At 46.2% G+C, this 14,629-nt stretch overlaps 1 protein-coding gene across 1 annotated transcript in view; it reads right to left on the reverse strand.

The window, feature by feature from the left end:
• LOC138261013 (myoD family inhibitor-like) overlaps positions 1 to 14,629 on the reverse strand; it is a 193,424-nt gene that overhangs the window by 35,879 nt on the left and 142,916 nt on the right. The gene's annotated exons all lie outside the window — the stretch shown is intronic.

Below are 14,629 nucleotides of genomic sequence, written 5' to 3' on the forward strand. Positions count from 1 at the left end.
GAAACGAACAATGGAAAATCTATTGTATTTTATTGTCTCAGAAAAAGTCGCAAAACAAATTTGAAAAAATCAACACAGAAAGGAAACAGGAGAAATAGTACTACTGGAATGACATTCGTGTGATAGAAAATGAATTTAGCACATGGAAACAAAAAGGTGCTGTAAACGATGGATATGCAAATACTATTTTAAAATATCCTGTCCTACAGTACCCAGGTGAAGGCCACGGATTGCCAGGGGAGCCACAGCGAGCAGACACCACAGAAGACAGGCTGGCTCACCAAAGGTAGAGCTGGCGAGGTGCGGGACTATCCTTCTCGGGGTCACCCCCACACCCTGCTATCCACAGTGGGGAGACTTGGGTTCATGCCCTTATTGTATTGTAGTTATTTATTTTTATATTTTTTACAAATGAAGCACTCTGTTACATAGCACAAGTGAAACAGAATCCGAAGGTGCAGCAGTAATCAGTTGCAAACTACCAAGAACAAGAGATGTGGGCAAAATTGTTTTCCAACTAACAAACCCTCATATCCGCGGCTCAAATTAACTCATAATAATACTATAACTGTACTCATATTTCCCTATATTAATCACCACTAATTCCTTTTGGGTTCCAGAGTAGCGTGCTACTTGCCGAAAAGCGCTTCGACGCCTCGTCAGGGGTAGTAAGCACTATATAAATACTATTACAATACAATATGAGTCATGCAGGTCAAGGTGGCGCCGTCTGTACCGTGGGAAGAGTTAGGAAGGCCAGAGGCAATAGTATTTACATCATTGCTCTGAACATTTGCGTTATTCTGTGCTGCCTTCCCCCTAGTCACCAAACGAGCCGACATTCCCCCACAGTTTGCCTGGGCCTTCTTGCAACGCACCACGAGTTAGCTCTGCACACTTGGCTCTTACAAAGGGAAGTAAAATGATGACGTCATTTGTGTCGCATCAGACCTTGGTCTAGAGAGTGGGAGCCCCAAGTCAGGCCGTGCGGGTATCATATGGTACACCTGGAACCCTATAGGCTGAGGCTGCGTGCGCTCACCTAACCCCAGCCTTTGTATACATTAAATGCTCGCGCCGATTCTCTTATCGGGGGTCATGCCCCCTGCATTTGTGCAGTACTGACCTCTGGATGGGGCACAGATGCGCGAGTCTGGCTGTAGATCTAGGTAAGGCTGTGCGCCATCAGCAGTAAGGTAACATGGACACTACCACAGCTACACGCAATGCGGTTCCCATGGGCGTCAATTCACCAAAATGCCGGGGGTACAGGAGTGACATCACACGCTATTTTATCTTTACTTTCACTCACACACATGCACACACATTCACTCATGCACACATTTTTTTTTACATACGCACACCCACAAACATGCACATAACATACATTAAGAAGTGTTTTTTACTTACCTCAGCTACTAAGGAGGGTAATAGACTCATAGTCCAGCTAAATGTACTCCATTTTTATTGCAATAACAGTGAATAATATATCATCCACTATTATCGTAAAGCAAAAACTGAAAACAAAGTAGTGAATCACCAAATGAGGTCGTAAGGATGAGCTGCCCCTGTGTTCCTGGCACTGATTTTACCACCTTAAAGGCCAGGGGTCGCAAAGGTAGAGCCAGGGGTCGCAAGGGGCAAGCTGGGGGGAGCTGCGAACCCCAAATGACGTCAATGGCTGTTACAGGAGGAGACTCTGGCCTAGGGATGCCCTCTACTCCCTGTAGCTCTCTTATCCGGCCACCAAAGTGTATGGAGGACAGGACTGATGTTATCATCACACAACCCTCGGTAAGACCCTGCTTAGAAGTGTCCCCTCTTGACAAAGCACCAGCCCTCTTCAGCTCAACTCGGGCCAGGTGTCACTACAGATTGTCTTATAAAGTGGATATTTCAGGGCTAAGCACCTCTTTTTTCATTTTCGTGTCATTCTTAACGTGAGAAATGAAGGTTGTGATATTTATGACCCATGCCCTCTGTTTACTCATGGAGATGTACATCTGAAGATACTTAAAGTGACCTATACCCTTTTAAGGGAGCAAGGTACATTGATGTGAGTGAGATCACCACTGACCTCCACATAAATACATTTAGACAAGTTAACAATCAGACCTGAGCTGTCTTTGTAAATTCTCAACACTTGCACCAGTCTGGGAATAGAAGCCTCTGGGCTACAAATATACTGAAGAGCGTTGTAGGCATGTAGTGATGTCCTATCTTCCCTAGGAGTCGCGCATCAAAACCCTTCGAATTGTGCGTCCGTATAAAGCCATTCTGTCAGTGGCTCAATAATGAGTGCAAAAAGGAGGAGCAATTGGGAGCATCCCTCTGCTATCACATTCAATTGCAAAGGGAGAATACCGGACTCCATACTGTTACGCGTGCTCAGGGATGACGATGTATCGCACATACCTCTGAAAGTGACGGCCAATATTCATATGTTCGAGCCGACGTATCATAAAAAAGGCCAATTGTTGGAATCAAATGCCTTTTCAAAGTACAATAAAAGCAGCAGCTGTCCTTCCCCCTAAACCCTCTGACCTGCTTGGGCCAGGAGTACACTTCGGCTTCACCAGCCTGCCTCCGTGCCCGTGACCCGGCCGTTGCTGTTACCTGAAGAAGTTCGGGGCCCTCCACCACCCGCAGGAACCCACCTGTGCCTCATCCCTGGTGCCTAGTGGTAGGTGTGTCTGATATTTCATTCAGTAGTTTGTATTTCGTTTTCTGTATTTCTGTATTCGTTTCTAAAATTGTTTTGTATCTGGACGTGCCCTTTTTGTGCCCGCTTTGCTTGTTGCGATTCTATTGTGCCCGCTTTCCTTCCGGCTCTCGCCGGTTGCCGATAACCCAGCCGCTGTGTCCCCTGCAGCCCTGCCCCCCCTTGCGCACCCATTGGACACTCCCTCCCAGCTGCTCCTCCCTCCCACCTCCCTTCTTAAGGGCACGCCAGAGGCAAGCCCATCTGCGCCCGTCTGTGGCTGGACCGCGCCCAGCGCCCGTCCTCCTGGTCCTCGGTCCTCTGACCCCCACCCCCCGAAGTACCCCTACCCTCTCAACCCGGGTCCGCATCCTGCCTGCACCCAGGCCACCCCCATACACACACACTGACCTTTCTCATGCCACTCTTGCCACTTCTCCTGCACTCACACTACCACCAGCAACACCAACAAGCACTGCAACAACACCAAACCATGCAACCACCTCAACTGCATCCTCCCAAACACCGCTCCGTCCACAAGCACGCCATTGAACTTTGGGACCTACTCACCACAAACTCCCCTGACATCGCCTTCCTCACTGGAACATGGATGAGACCCTCATCAGAACCTGACATCGCCATAGCCATCCCAGAGAGTTACAAAATCACCTGTAGAGACCGCACCAACAAACCAGGAGGAGGCATCGCCATAATACACAAAACATCCATCAAAATCTCCACCAACACCACAACTCCCGAGACAACGCAGAACACCTACACTTTCAAATACACATAAATGCTAACACCACCCTTAGAGGAACCCTCATCTACAGACCACAAGTACCCCACCCCTCATTCTGTGACACCATCGCCGATACCATCAGCTCCCACGCCCTCCCCTCCACAGACTACATACTCCTTGGTGACCTCAACTTTCACCTGGAAAACACCCACGACTGCAACACCACAGCCCTGCTGGACAACCTCGGCCTCAAGCAACTGGTCACCTCACCCACCAAATCAGCAGGACACACTCTAGACCCAATTTTCACCTCCAGCAACCACATCACCTTCACTAACACCACCGAACTCCACTGGACTGACCACCACTGCGTCCACTTCTCCTTCATAAAACCCACAACTCACCACACCCTACCGCAAGTGGAACAAGATCTCCAAGGAACACCTGATCTCCAACCTCCCACAAACTCTAACACCCATCAACAACGACCCCAACACCGCCGCCCACAACCTCACACGATGGCTAGAAACCTGCATAGACTCCCTCGCCCCATTGAAAACAAACAACACCTGCACAACCTAGACCGCCCCCTGGTTCACCACAGAACTTCAGTCTTCCAAACGAGAATGCCAAAAAACTGAGCAAGCCTGGCGCCAAGAACCCTCAATGAGCAACTTCTCCGCCCTCAAAGCAGCTATGCGCAAACACCACCAACTTATCCGGACCACCAAACAATCATTCTACAAAGAACTCCTAGACAACAACATACACAACAGCAAGGAACTCTTTGCCATCATCAAAGAACTCACCAAACCCAAATCCTGCACCATCGACCCCCCCCCCCCCCTCCACCCCCACACTCCCAAGACCTCGGCAAATCCCTCTCCAACTATTTTCACTGCAAAATCACAGCCATACACGACAGCTTCACAACGCCCTCATCATCAACACCCACCACTGACACAACCAACACCACAGCACCCTACCGCACCAACCGACTAAACAGCTGGACCCCCACCAACGACCAAGAAATCGGCAAAACCATGAACTCCATCCACTCAGGCTCCCCAACAGACCCGTGCCGCCACCACATTTTCAACAAGGCCAAATCATCGCTCCCCAGCTCCGCGCCGTCATCAACAGCTCCTTTGACACCGCAACCTTCCCAGACATATGGAAGCACACCGAAGTCAACGCTCTTCTAAAAAAAACAAAGCAAACCCGGAAGACCTCACAAACTACCATCCCATTTCTCTTCTCTCTTCCCCGCGAAGGTCGCCGAGAAGATAGTCAATGTACAACTATCTCACTTCCTTGAAGCAAACAACATACTTGACACCTCCCAATCTGGATTCCACAAGAACCACAGTACTGAGACCGCCCTCATCACCTGCATAGATGACATCAGGACCAGAGTGGACAAGGGCGAGACCGTCGCCCTCATCCTCCTAGACGTCTCTGCAGCTTTTGACATCGTATGCCACCAAACCCTTCGTTTGCCCAGCTGCTGTCCCGATCCGTGGACCAAGTCGGTTGAACCCAAGGGTGGATTCCAGACAAGAAGAATCTGAATAAGAAGGGGACAGAGTCCAGACCGCTCGAAGATGTCCGGCCGGTGCAGGTAGGCAATGCCCACCATTCTTGGGAAGAAGTCCCTGCAGGACGATGATTAAAGGGGCACAGCTGCAGAGTCCACGTTATGCACGAAGATCTGTTGAGTCACCAATGGGCTGTCCCATGTTGGTTGGCAAATTGCAGAGGAGTCAGTGGTCAGCAGAACCACCAACAATCCTTGACAAAAGCAGGAAGAAGCTGCAGGGAAGTTTTCAGGATTTTGGGGATCAGCAAGGTCTAAACAACTCGACTCTTGGAGGGGATTCAAGGCTTGCTCTCAGGAGAGCCAGGTGGAATCATTGAAACCCCCACAAGGACCCAATGGCAGCAGACACAGGGAGTCGTAGGGAGGCCTCATTAGGAGGCTGGGTCTTCTTGGAGCTCGAAGATCTTCGGAAAGAAGAATCACCAAGCCTTGGTAACAGCAACAGATACAATGCACAGGGATTCCATCCCAGTGGCTACAGCAAAGGGCCACCATCTCCCAAGTTGGACAGAAGACAAGTTGGAACTGGAGAGGGTCACAGAATCACCACCTGTGTTGCAGAGCCTTTCATTTTCCAGGGGACAACAGGATCCACTAACCGTTTGTTATTATTGTCGAGATGCCTGCAAATTCAGGGGAGTGACACCTTCATTCCAAGGGAAATTCCTTCTTGCTTCCTGATGCAGGCAGAGTTCTTGTGACTGTGGAGCATGCACAGCCTCGGGGGTTGCAGAATGCTTGCTGGAGCTGAAGAAACAATGTTGCAGTAGGAGCCCTCCCACTGGATACGGTCTTGTTTCAGTTCCTAAGGCAGACCAGCAGCGGTTCAAAAGTCCAGGTTGCAGAAGTGTCTTGCAGAGAATTCTTTGTCAAGTCTTACTTGACGAATCTAGGGTCCCACCCTCGGAGTAGCACTTAAGTAACCCAGAAAGGGTGTTGGAGATTGCGGTGACCCGGCAATAAGGGGGGTTCAGGGACGTCATGTAGCTGGCCTAACCAGTCAGATGCTCAATGGAACCTGTACCCATCTTCTTTCCAAGATGGCAGAATCAAGCAGCCACCCGGCAGAGCTCTGTGCAGCCCCCTAGGGGAGGAGTTGGGCAGGGGGTGGTCACTCCCCTGTCCTTTGTGTAGCTTTGCGCCAGCATAGTGACTGAGGGTCACTGTACTGCTGCAGCAAATGTGCCCTTCAAAGCAGTCTGGTGGCGCATAGAGGCCACTCCACCCCAGCCCAGAGACACCCATTTTAAAGGGAGAGGTGGTAATACCTCTTCCCTACAGGAAATTCTTTGTTCTGCCTTACCCTGCTTGAGTTAGGCTCATCAGCAGGAGGGCAGAACAGTGTCTAGGGTCAACAGCAGTCCGGGCTGGCATGTAGAGCCTGCAAGACTGTTACAGGCAGATCTGGGGATCCTCTAAGGAACCCCCAGAGTACATGGCATCATAGAGCTAACACTGAAATCTGCGTAGTTGCATGATTCCAACATGTTTGATAGCAAACATGCATAAGTTCAGAGAAGCCATTATGTAGTTGGACATCTCATGTTGACCAGTGTCCACTACATTCTTTTAAGATGACTTACTCACACTTACAAAGCCAAGAGAAGGGAGTCTGGGGTTTGTAGGGGTACCTCTGTTGGTGCAGGGGTACCCTCCCACTCAGAACCATGCACCCTGCTGTTGGGCTCAAGGGCCTACCATAGGGGTGACTTACAGTGTCCAAGTGCAGTGACCATGATAAAAGCCAAGCCTTATATCTAAAGTGAAAGGTGCATGCACCATTTGACGCAGGCTGCAATGGCAGGCCAGCCGACCCAGTTTGCATGGGCTCCCATGGGTGGCATAATACATGCTGCAGCCCATGGGAGACCCCTGGGGTACCAATGCCCCGGGAACCTAAGTACCATTTACCACCTCCTTACAGAGGGACCCCTAGCATGTCAATGGTGGGTGAAAGATGCACTTACCAAGTCAATTTTAGGAGAGAGAGCACATACACTGAGGTCCTGGTTAGCAGGATCCCAGTGCACTACAGTAGAAACACACTGTCAGCAGGCAAAAAGTGGGGGTAACCATGTCAGAAAGACCCCCCTTTCCTACAGCATATATCAGGGAATCATAAGTGCTGAATTACTTTTGTTTATCATACAACTTAAGTTAACTTTTAAGTTTTACTTGTGGTTGTCTCAAGGTGTGTTGTCAGATGAGTGGTCAGGAAAATCCCATGTAACTATGGTGAAAACTGTCTCACTGTAACAATTTAGGCATTTTACAAACATCTATTAGGGTATTTGCCTCAATTACCTGCATACTTATTATCTGGAAGCTCAAGGTGTAACTGGTGCGCAACGTTTGGAACGATAAACCCTTGAATGGTGAAAGTGGGGGGAAGAACGGACATGTTAGAGAACAATATTTAAAGGGAAAGAAGAGAGTGAATCAAAAATGTGTTTCATGTCAAAAACGAAACTGGTATATGTTAGTCAATCTGGAAAACATCCAAACCTAGGGCAAGGAAAACTTCATGTGGTTGTAGTAAACAAATCCTAAACACTTAGGTCTCAATTCTGCACAGAGGGTTTGGTGCTTTCAGGCACAGTGATATCCAAGAGGTAGGTATTCACCAGATGTGCTCTATAGCACCAACTATGAGTTTGCCCCTAAAATGGGGCATATTATGTTATTTTGGTGTTTTTCACACTAAAATGTGCATGTCATATATTTAACGATGGTTGCATTTTGTTACTTTGAAAATGGAACAAATATGGAAGGTGTGATCTTTCTTTTACCACTTGTAATTGTGACCCAGGGTGGTAATATAGGGAGACACTCTAAGTGCTTAGTTCGTGAAAGAAAGCGTGCCCGGAGCTTAGGTCAGAAGCCCAGTGATGTAACGAAACTCAAGAGGGCCCCCCTGCAAAGTACATAGTCACCCGCATGGCCCCGCCCTTTTACAAAGAAAAGATAGTAAACACTGTTTATTAACGTTTCCTTGTAAAGGTTTTTGCACCTGCCGCTGCTGGCGATGGGGTGACGCTTCCCCCGCCCTCATGGAGGCGCTGCCCCTGCTGGCACCACATTGTCACGCAATTCTGAGAGCTCTTTCTAGCCCTCTTGCGTCCTTAATACACTAGCACTGGCACCCAAAGCAATGATATTTTAAATGAAGCCATCTGTCATATAACCCAGCACTAACGGACAAAAACAGACTTCGTGGAGTGGTTAAATCACCATATCCAATTTGTAAAAGCCATGGATAACCTGGATGTTAAAGTTTCGTTCACGTACCTTCCTTCACATAACATCGATATCATGGAGGGAACAAATTGGTTCAGGCAAGAAGGTGGCACAAGAGGGTTAGTTCATCGCCTGCTCCACGGTGATGGGTGAGACCAAAGGCACAATAAGGACAAAGGGGGGTATCCTGGCTGCATAGAGGGGCATGATTTGATATAGTATTCAGCTATTTGAGTAGAATCAATGACAGTCACCTTGTGGAGCCCCTCGCTTGGGATGTCCTCAGTGTGTGATGTTCTCCAAGTGGGCACTCTTGTATCAATAATTCTGCTGAACATCAATTGCATATTAACAGGAATTCCTGGGCATGAACCTATCCAGCAATCCATCATACCAGTTTATCTTTCTCTCTAATATATATATATATATATATATAGATAGATAGATAGATAGATAGATAGATAGATAGATAGATAGATAGATAGATAGATAGATAGATAGATAGATAGATAGATAGATAGATATTCCAAATTAAATCTTCCACCTTGAATATCGGCGAAAGACGAGCCACTCCAGACCAGCAGACTCAAGTTGCTTGCTTTATTATAAGGCACAAAACAAACAGATGACATGTTTTGACCACTACGGGTCTTGCTCAAGACCCGTGATCCAGACCCGGTGTGTTCGAAATGCATCATCCATTTGTATTGTGCCTCAAAATAAAACAAATAACTTGAGTCTGCTTATCTGGAGTGCCTCATTTTTTGCTGATATTCGAGGTGGAAGATTTCATATGAATATATTTGCAGGGGCATCGATATGCGAGCTGCATCAACCAGCAAGGCTTAGCCTGCCCATAACTGCCTATTAACGTGGGAAGCATAATTATATATATATATATAATACGTATATTACCTAGTGGCGGTCGCCACTAGGTAGTTATAGTTAGGAACTAGTTTCTATGGGAAAAGCTGTTTTTTGCTTGCCTTTAATCTTAGAGCCGCTTGATGAATCTTCACAATAATATCCAAAAAATTCAACAGTCAAGTGAGCTGCTGTCTGGAAGGTTTCGGGGTGATCTGTGAAGCAGGGGCCAAGATAAAGGGAGGGTGAAATTTAGAGTGTTTCCAATGTTAATTTCCATAGGAGAAATTGAACAACGATAACGCCAAAACCACTGGACGGAATTGCACCAGATTTTGCAGAGAGGTAGCTTTTGCTCCAGAAAGAGCCATTTTTGTTATTTGGTGTAAATCTGTTTAGTAGTTTTAGAGAAATTAAGGAAAATCGAAATGTGTATATCTAGGGACGCGAGTGGCTGAGAACACTTCAACAAGGAAGAGTTGTGAGAAAAAATGGTTGCCTGGCCCCCAATACAATCATGTTTTAATATAGGAGCTGTGTTAATGGCCATCCATAAGCACTCCAGGGGTGGTGCAGCTGTTTCAGTGAAAATTCCAGAACTTCTCTTTAAGCGAATGTTGGTGCTTTTTGATATTTATCTTTTCATGGATTTCACTGCTTGGTTTTGCTAGCAATAAAGTGTCACTCAAAGTGTCACACATAATCAAATGACACACATAAGAAGGCTAAGACTATGGAAATGTCACACATAAGCACTCTGAAAACATGGCAGCCATGGCTAATGACAGAGCTCACGCTGTGAGATATTTAAGACACACACCCTGAACTCGCGAAACTGAAAGACAGAAACGCAACTTATAAAAGTCTGTAAGTTATGACTATGTCAGTAGCTCCTCCCCAAATTGTTGCAAAACAGAGAATTGATTAACTGAGACCAAAGAGAACTTCCATACTGCAAGCAAGTTGAGGAAAGGCTGTTTATGTAGACGCTATTATCAGTATTGTCCACTGGGTGGCAGCATATTATTTTATAAAGACCACATCACGCAAAAGGAGGAAACTTTATTTCTCATTAATCTCTCGATAGCTTTTATATTACGGTAGGTGGTATTAACCAAGGATGTGCTATTTTCATTGCGGGATCAAAACGGTAGGATCGCCAGAGGGGCGTGGCCTATGGAATTAAGGGCGTGATTTAAACACATAAACTAAATGTATGTGATTCCCATAGACCTATTTTGGTGACACTCCGAGCTTTGTGTTATGTAATCAAAATATATAACACAGCTACTGACATACACCTAAAACCATAGAGAGCTATGGGCTTTGTCAATCGTTGTTACCTGTTTAAAATAAATGATTTTGTATTCAATAATTACTATTCAAAATGTGTCAATTCTGAAATTGTGAGATTTTAAATAAAACTTTACTGAGGCCTGTGGAAGGCCAAGTGGTTTTCAGAGTGTCTCAGTTACTCCTGTAATGTTCACTCTGTGCTAAAAGCCCCCTTCCAAACACACAACACACCCACTCTGTAAGCTCTGCATTTCCTTTTACTTTCACCTTGTCTATAATTTCACAACTGTGTACTTCCTTAACACACAACTGCATAGAACCACAATTGCAACCAGGATATGTGGCCACCTCCCTGCGCGCTCTTCGGAGAGGCCTAGTATTGGATGTGCATGTATCGGCCACTGACGGATACTGTGAGAAACTCACACTGGCTTCAGCCTCAACTCCAGAGCGCTCAATCCTGGCCGAATATAGACACCTGGAGGTGACTCCGTCCAAGGTAGCACTATACAAGAGCGATATGCTACACTAAAAAATGCAGAAACACAACATCCTGGAAAAAGCCAACACTCTCAGGGAAGGCAAGCGTAAGTAAGACATGTACAGTATAAACGGGTGGTGAACCAATGACCCGCATTACCTTATCATTATCCACATCCATGTCTCAGAAATTGATCAGTGTTTTGCCAGTAAAGTTAAGGCAGGAACATAGGCCTCAACAGGGCTTTCAGTAGTGTTTCCAATGTCCCTTTTTAGGGTCGAGCTTGCGTTGCATGCGCTCGCGCATGCGTATCGCAGCGAGACGCTTTAGTATTTATAAAAGGGCTCGGAGCCCTGTCAACTTCACGTCAGTGTTTTTTATTGGTTCGTGGGCTTGCCTAATAAAATCTTCTTGCTTTCATTAGTCGAAGGCACATAAACGTCATGCCTTTTCCGGTAGCTAGCCATCCTCGAGCGCAGCGACCAAGTACAGAAAACATGCGAGGCTCGCTGTTTTCCATCGGGCTTGTGGACTTCTTTTTCTCTAATTTACGAGCGCGATCTTGCTTGGCAGAAGTCGAGCGCTTTACATAGTTAATTTTGCTTTTTCGGGTTATGTACATAAATGCACTTTTGCCCGATAGGTGAAAAGTCAGGTTAGGAGTTTACAAAGCGATCAGCTCTAACATGAGCAAACACAAGACCCGTTGCATTGTAAATGCTTGTTATTTACTACCGGGCCTGAGACCAGGATGGACCCGGCCCTGGCTGTATCAGTGCTATGATACATTTGTGATAAGTCTTTTTAAAAAGTGCAAAGATTTACAAAGCAGCTTTTGTGTAAAAAATATGAGCCTTGTGATATGGTAGTTAGTGAGTGAAGGTTCATCCTGTGTATGAGTGAGTGAGACGCCATTGAGGCCAATGGCGGTGAAGTAAGTGAAACCCCATTAGAGGCCAGTGGTATAAGAGTAAGATTACTTGAAAAGAATGAGGTACGTGATATGGGAGTGAGTGAGACTTCTGTGGAGCCCATGAGGCCTGTGGTGCAGAAATAATCAAAATTCAACTGAAATTGAGGAGAGGCTATGGTGTGCGAGACATTGCAATGAACTACGGGGCCACTGATGGATGGCATGAGTGATACATTATAGACCTATATGATGCAAGGAACGTAGATGTGAGTGAGACTCTATTACAGCGTAGGGTGTCTATGGCAGCGGATGAGTGAGATTCCTTTGAAGTGTATGAGGGGGTGATATGGGAGTGAGTAAGACTCTAGTGAGTCGTACTACAGCAGTGGCAGAGGAGTGAGTGAGTCTCTTTGGAGTGGATGCAGCTAAGGCTGGGGTGTAGGCTGGGAATGTTGAATCCCAAATAACGACGGGGCGGAATATCTTTACTGCAATATCGAGGGGCAAAATACCAAAAGGTCAGTTTCTATACACAACTCTATATATACATACCCTGCGCGTGTGTGTGTGTGTGTATATGTGTATATATATATTAATCTACAACAGCTCTTCGTTAGCCCTTGGCACGGCGGCACGCTGTGATTCACTTCCAGCATATGAACAAAGACAAAAATCACACAGATGAAGAATGTTGTTTCTTTTATTCGGATGCTCGCACATAAAACCACGTACAATGGCCAACACGTTTCGGCTGTGGGCATTCACCTGGGCCCTGACATCTGGGATTCGATATTCCTTACTAAGGTCATGCCAGATAGTGACAGAAACTTCAGTGAACTGTATGAGGCCTGTGGGTAAGTATGCATGGGAGTGAAAACGAAAGAGTAATGGCCTGATTACGAGTTTAGGTGCTGTTTATCGTACATGATAACTAACAATACAACAGGGTGCGTTATTTATCACGTGAATTAAATAACACCTATCGTGAGTTTCTGGGCAATAACATGTGAATTTTGGTGATTAACGCACCAAAATCCAAATGGTACAGTAAATACCATACAAGTTCCCCTGTTACATTTTGCCAGATTTAACCTGCTGAAATGTAATAATAGCTGAGGTATATAATATCGCCAAACTTGTAACTCTGATCTGTCCATAAACAGGGGTTTACACACGGGTCGGAATTTACCAGTCTACACATAATGAGGCCCTGAGACTACCTTGAGTTGTACTAGGCCAGTGATATAGAATTGAGTGAAACTCCACTGAAGAGTTTGAGGCCAGAGACATAGGGGTGAGTGAGACTCCACTGAAGAGTTTGAGGCCAGAGATATAGGGGTGAGTGAGACTCCACTGAAGAGTTTGAGGCCAGAGACATAGGGGTGAGTGAGACTCCATTGAAGTGTATTAGGCCTGTGAATAAGAACAAGAAAGATAAATTTAGAGTGGAAAGAACATCAGCCCTTAGGTATCAACACATTTCCTCGTAGACGCAGAGTGGGTGATTCATACATCACGCCTTAAGACTCCATAGTGATTGCCTCTGGTACTCAGTTAAAGACAATGCTTCAGTGATAATAGGGGATGAATGAGACCCCACAAAGAGGCAGGGGTTTCTCAGACAGTTACGTGTGAGGTCCCATTTAAATGCCTTGGGACTGAGCAGGACTATTAAAGTGTTGAGGGCAGTGACATCAGGTGCGGTGCCAGGTATGACAAAGCCTCTTAGGTATGTGTGTGCAAAGTTGTGTTTTTTCCTTATATACAGCACCTGATTACCCGTGCTACGTTAGACCTCTGCTGTCGAGTCAGCTGTGAGGAAAACTCTGAAAAACTAGACTCCTGTGAATGCCCTTTACACACAGCTTGAGCCCAGCTTGGCAGTGAAACATGTTTCTCTGCCCCATGCTGCTTGCTGGTGTTTCTGCCAAGTTGTTCTACGTGAGTTTATTTGTCTTTGCCTTCAGTTTCCTGTCGAGAGGGACAGAGCTCTGTCCTGCAGTTTGTGGATGGGCGGTGGGACTCTCCCTGCCACCTCCAGCATCAAAGCTGACACCACTGACCCTCTGTTGCATCTCTCTTGCTCATCCGCTCTCTTACGTGGACACTTTTCCTTTTTTTAATGCTTTTCACGGCTACATACACACAAAAAACAATATGTTTCTGTTTATTTTGAAAACAGGATAATATAAAATGTAGGTCTTCTTTTGAGTCACTCTCAGTGCAGTTGTTCATGACTGATACACCAGTGTTTGTGCAGGTTGACAGTATTTGCAGTTGAAAGGCACAAGAGTTTTAGGTCTCACCTACTTTTAGCTGTCTGTTGCCACAAGACCTTTTCTAGACCACACCAAAAAAGTACAAAGGGCTTAAAGCCAGCCTACTGCTTGCCATTGGGTGGTTTTCTTGTCTCTCTAATTTGCTTGCCTCTTATTTGATGACTTATTTCCTCTTCTGGTGTTTGTCCCTCTGCTGGAGTACATTTTCTCTACTATCACTTTTATTAGAACATTGGAATGTTGGCATGTCCATTGAAGACAATGGACTGCTGCGGGCTTTTACAGGCCGGTAAAAGCCCGCAGCGCCAACATTCCAATGTTCGCTTTGTTCACAGCAACAGCTTTTTTTTTTTTGATAGAACATTCTGCCCTGTGTGGCAGAATGTTCTAATAGCCTTAGAACCCGCCGTAGCGGGCTCTACCGGCTATTAAAGTCCCTCTCCCTTGTTAAATGCCCTCGCCGAGTTCTAAGGCTATATTGGATGACTTGTATCCTTCCACTGCTCACATTCAAGG

The sequence above is a fragment of the Pleurodeles waltl genome, chromosome 10 (genome assembly GCF_031143425.1).
Source record: "Pleurodeles waltl isolate 20211129_DDA chromosome 10, aPleWal1.hap1.20221129, whole genome shotgun sequence".
Taxonomy (NCBI): domain Eukaryota; kingdom Metazoa; phylum Chordata; class Amphibia; order Caudata; family Salamandridae; genus Pleurodeles; species Pleurodeles waltl.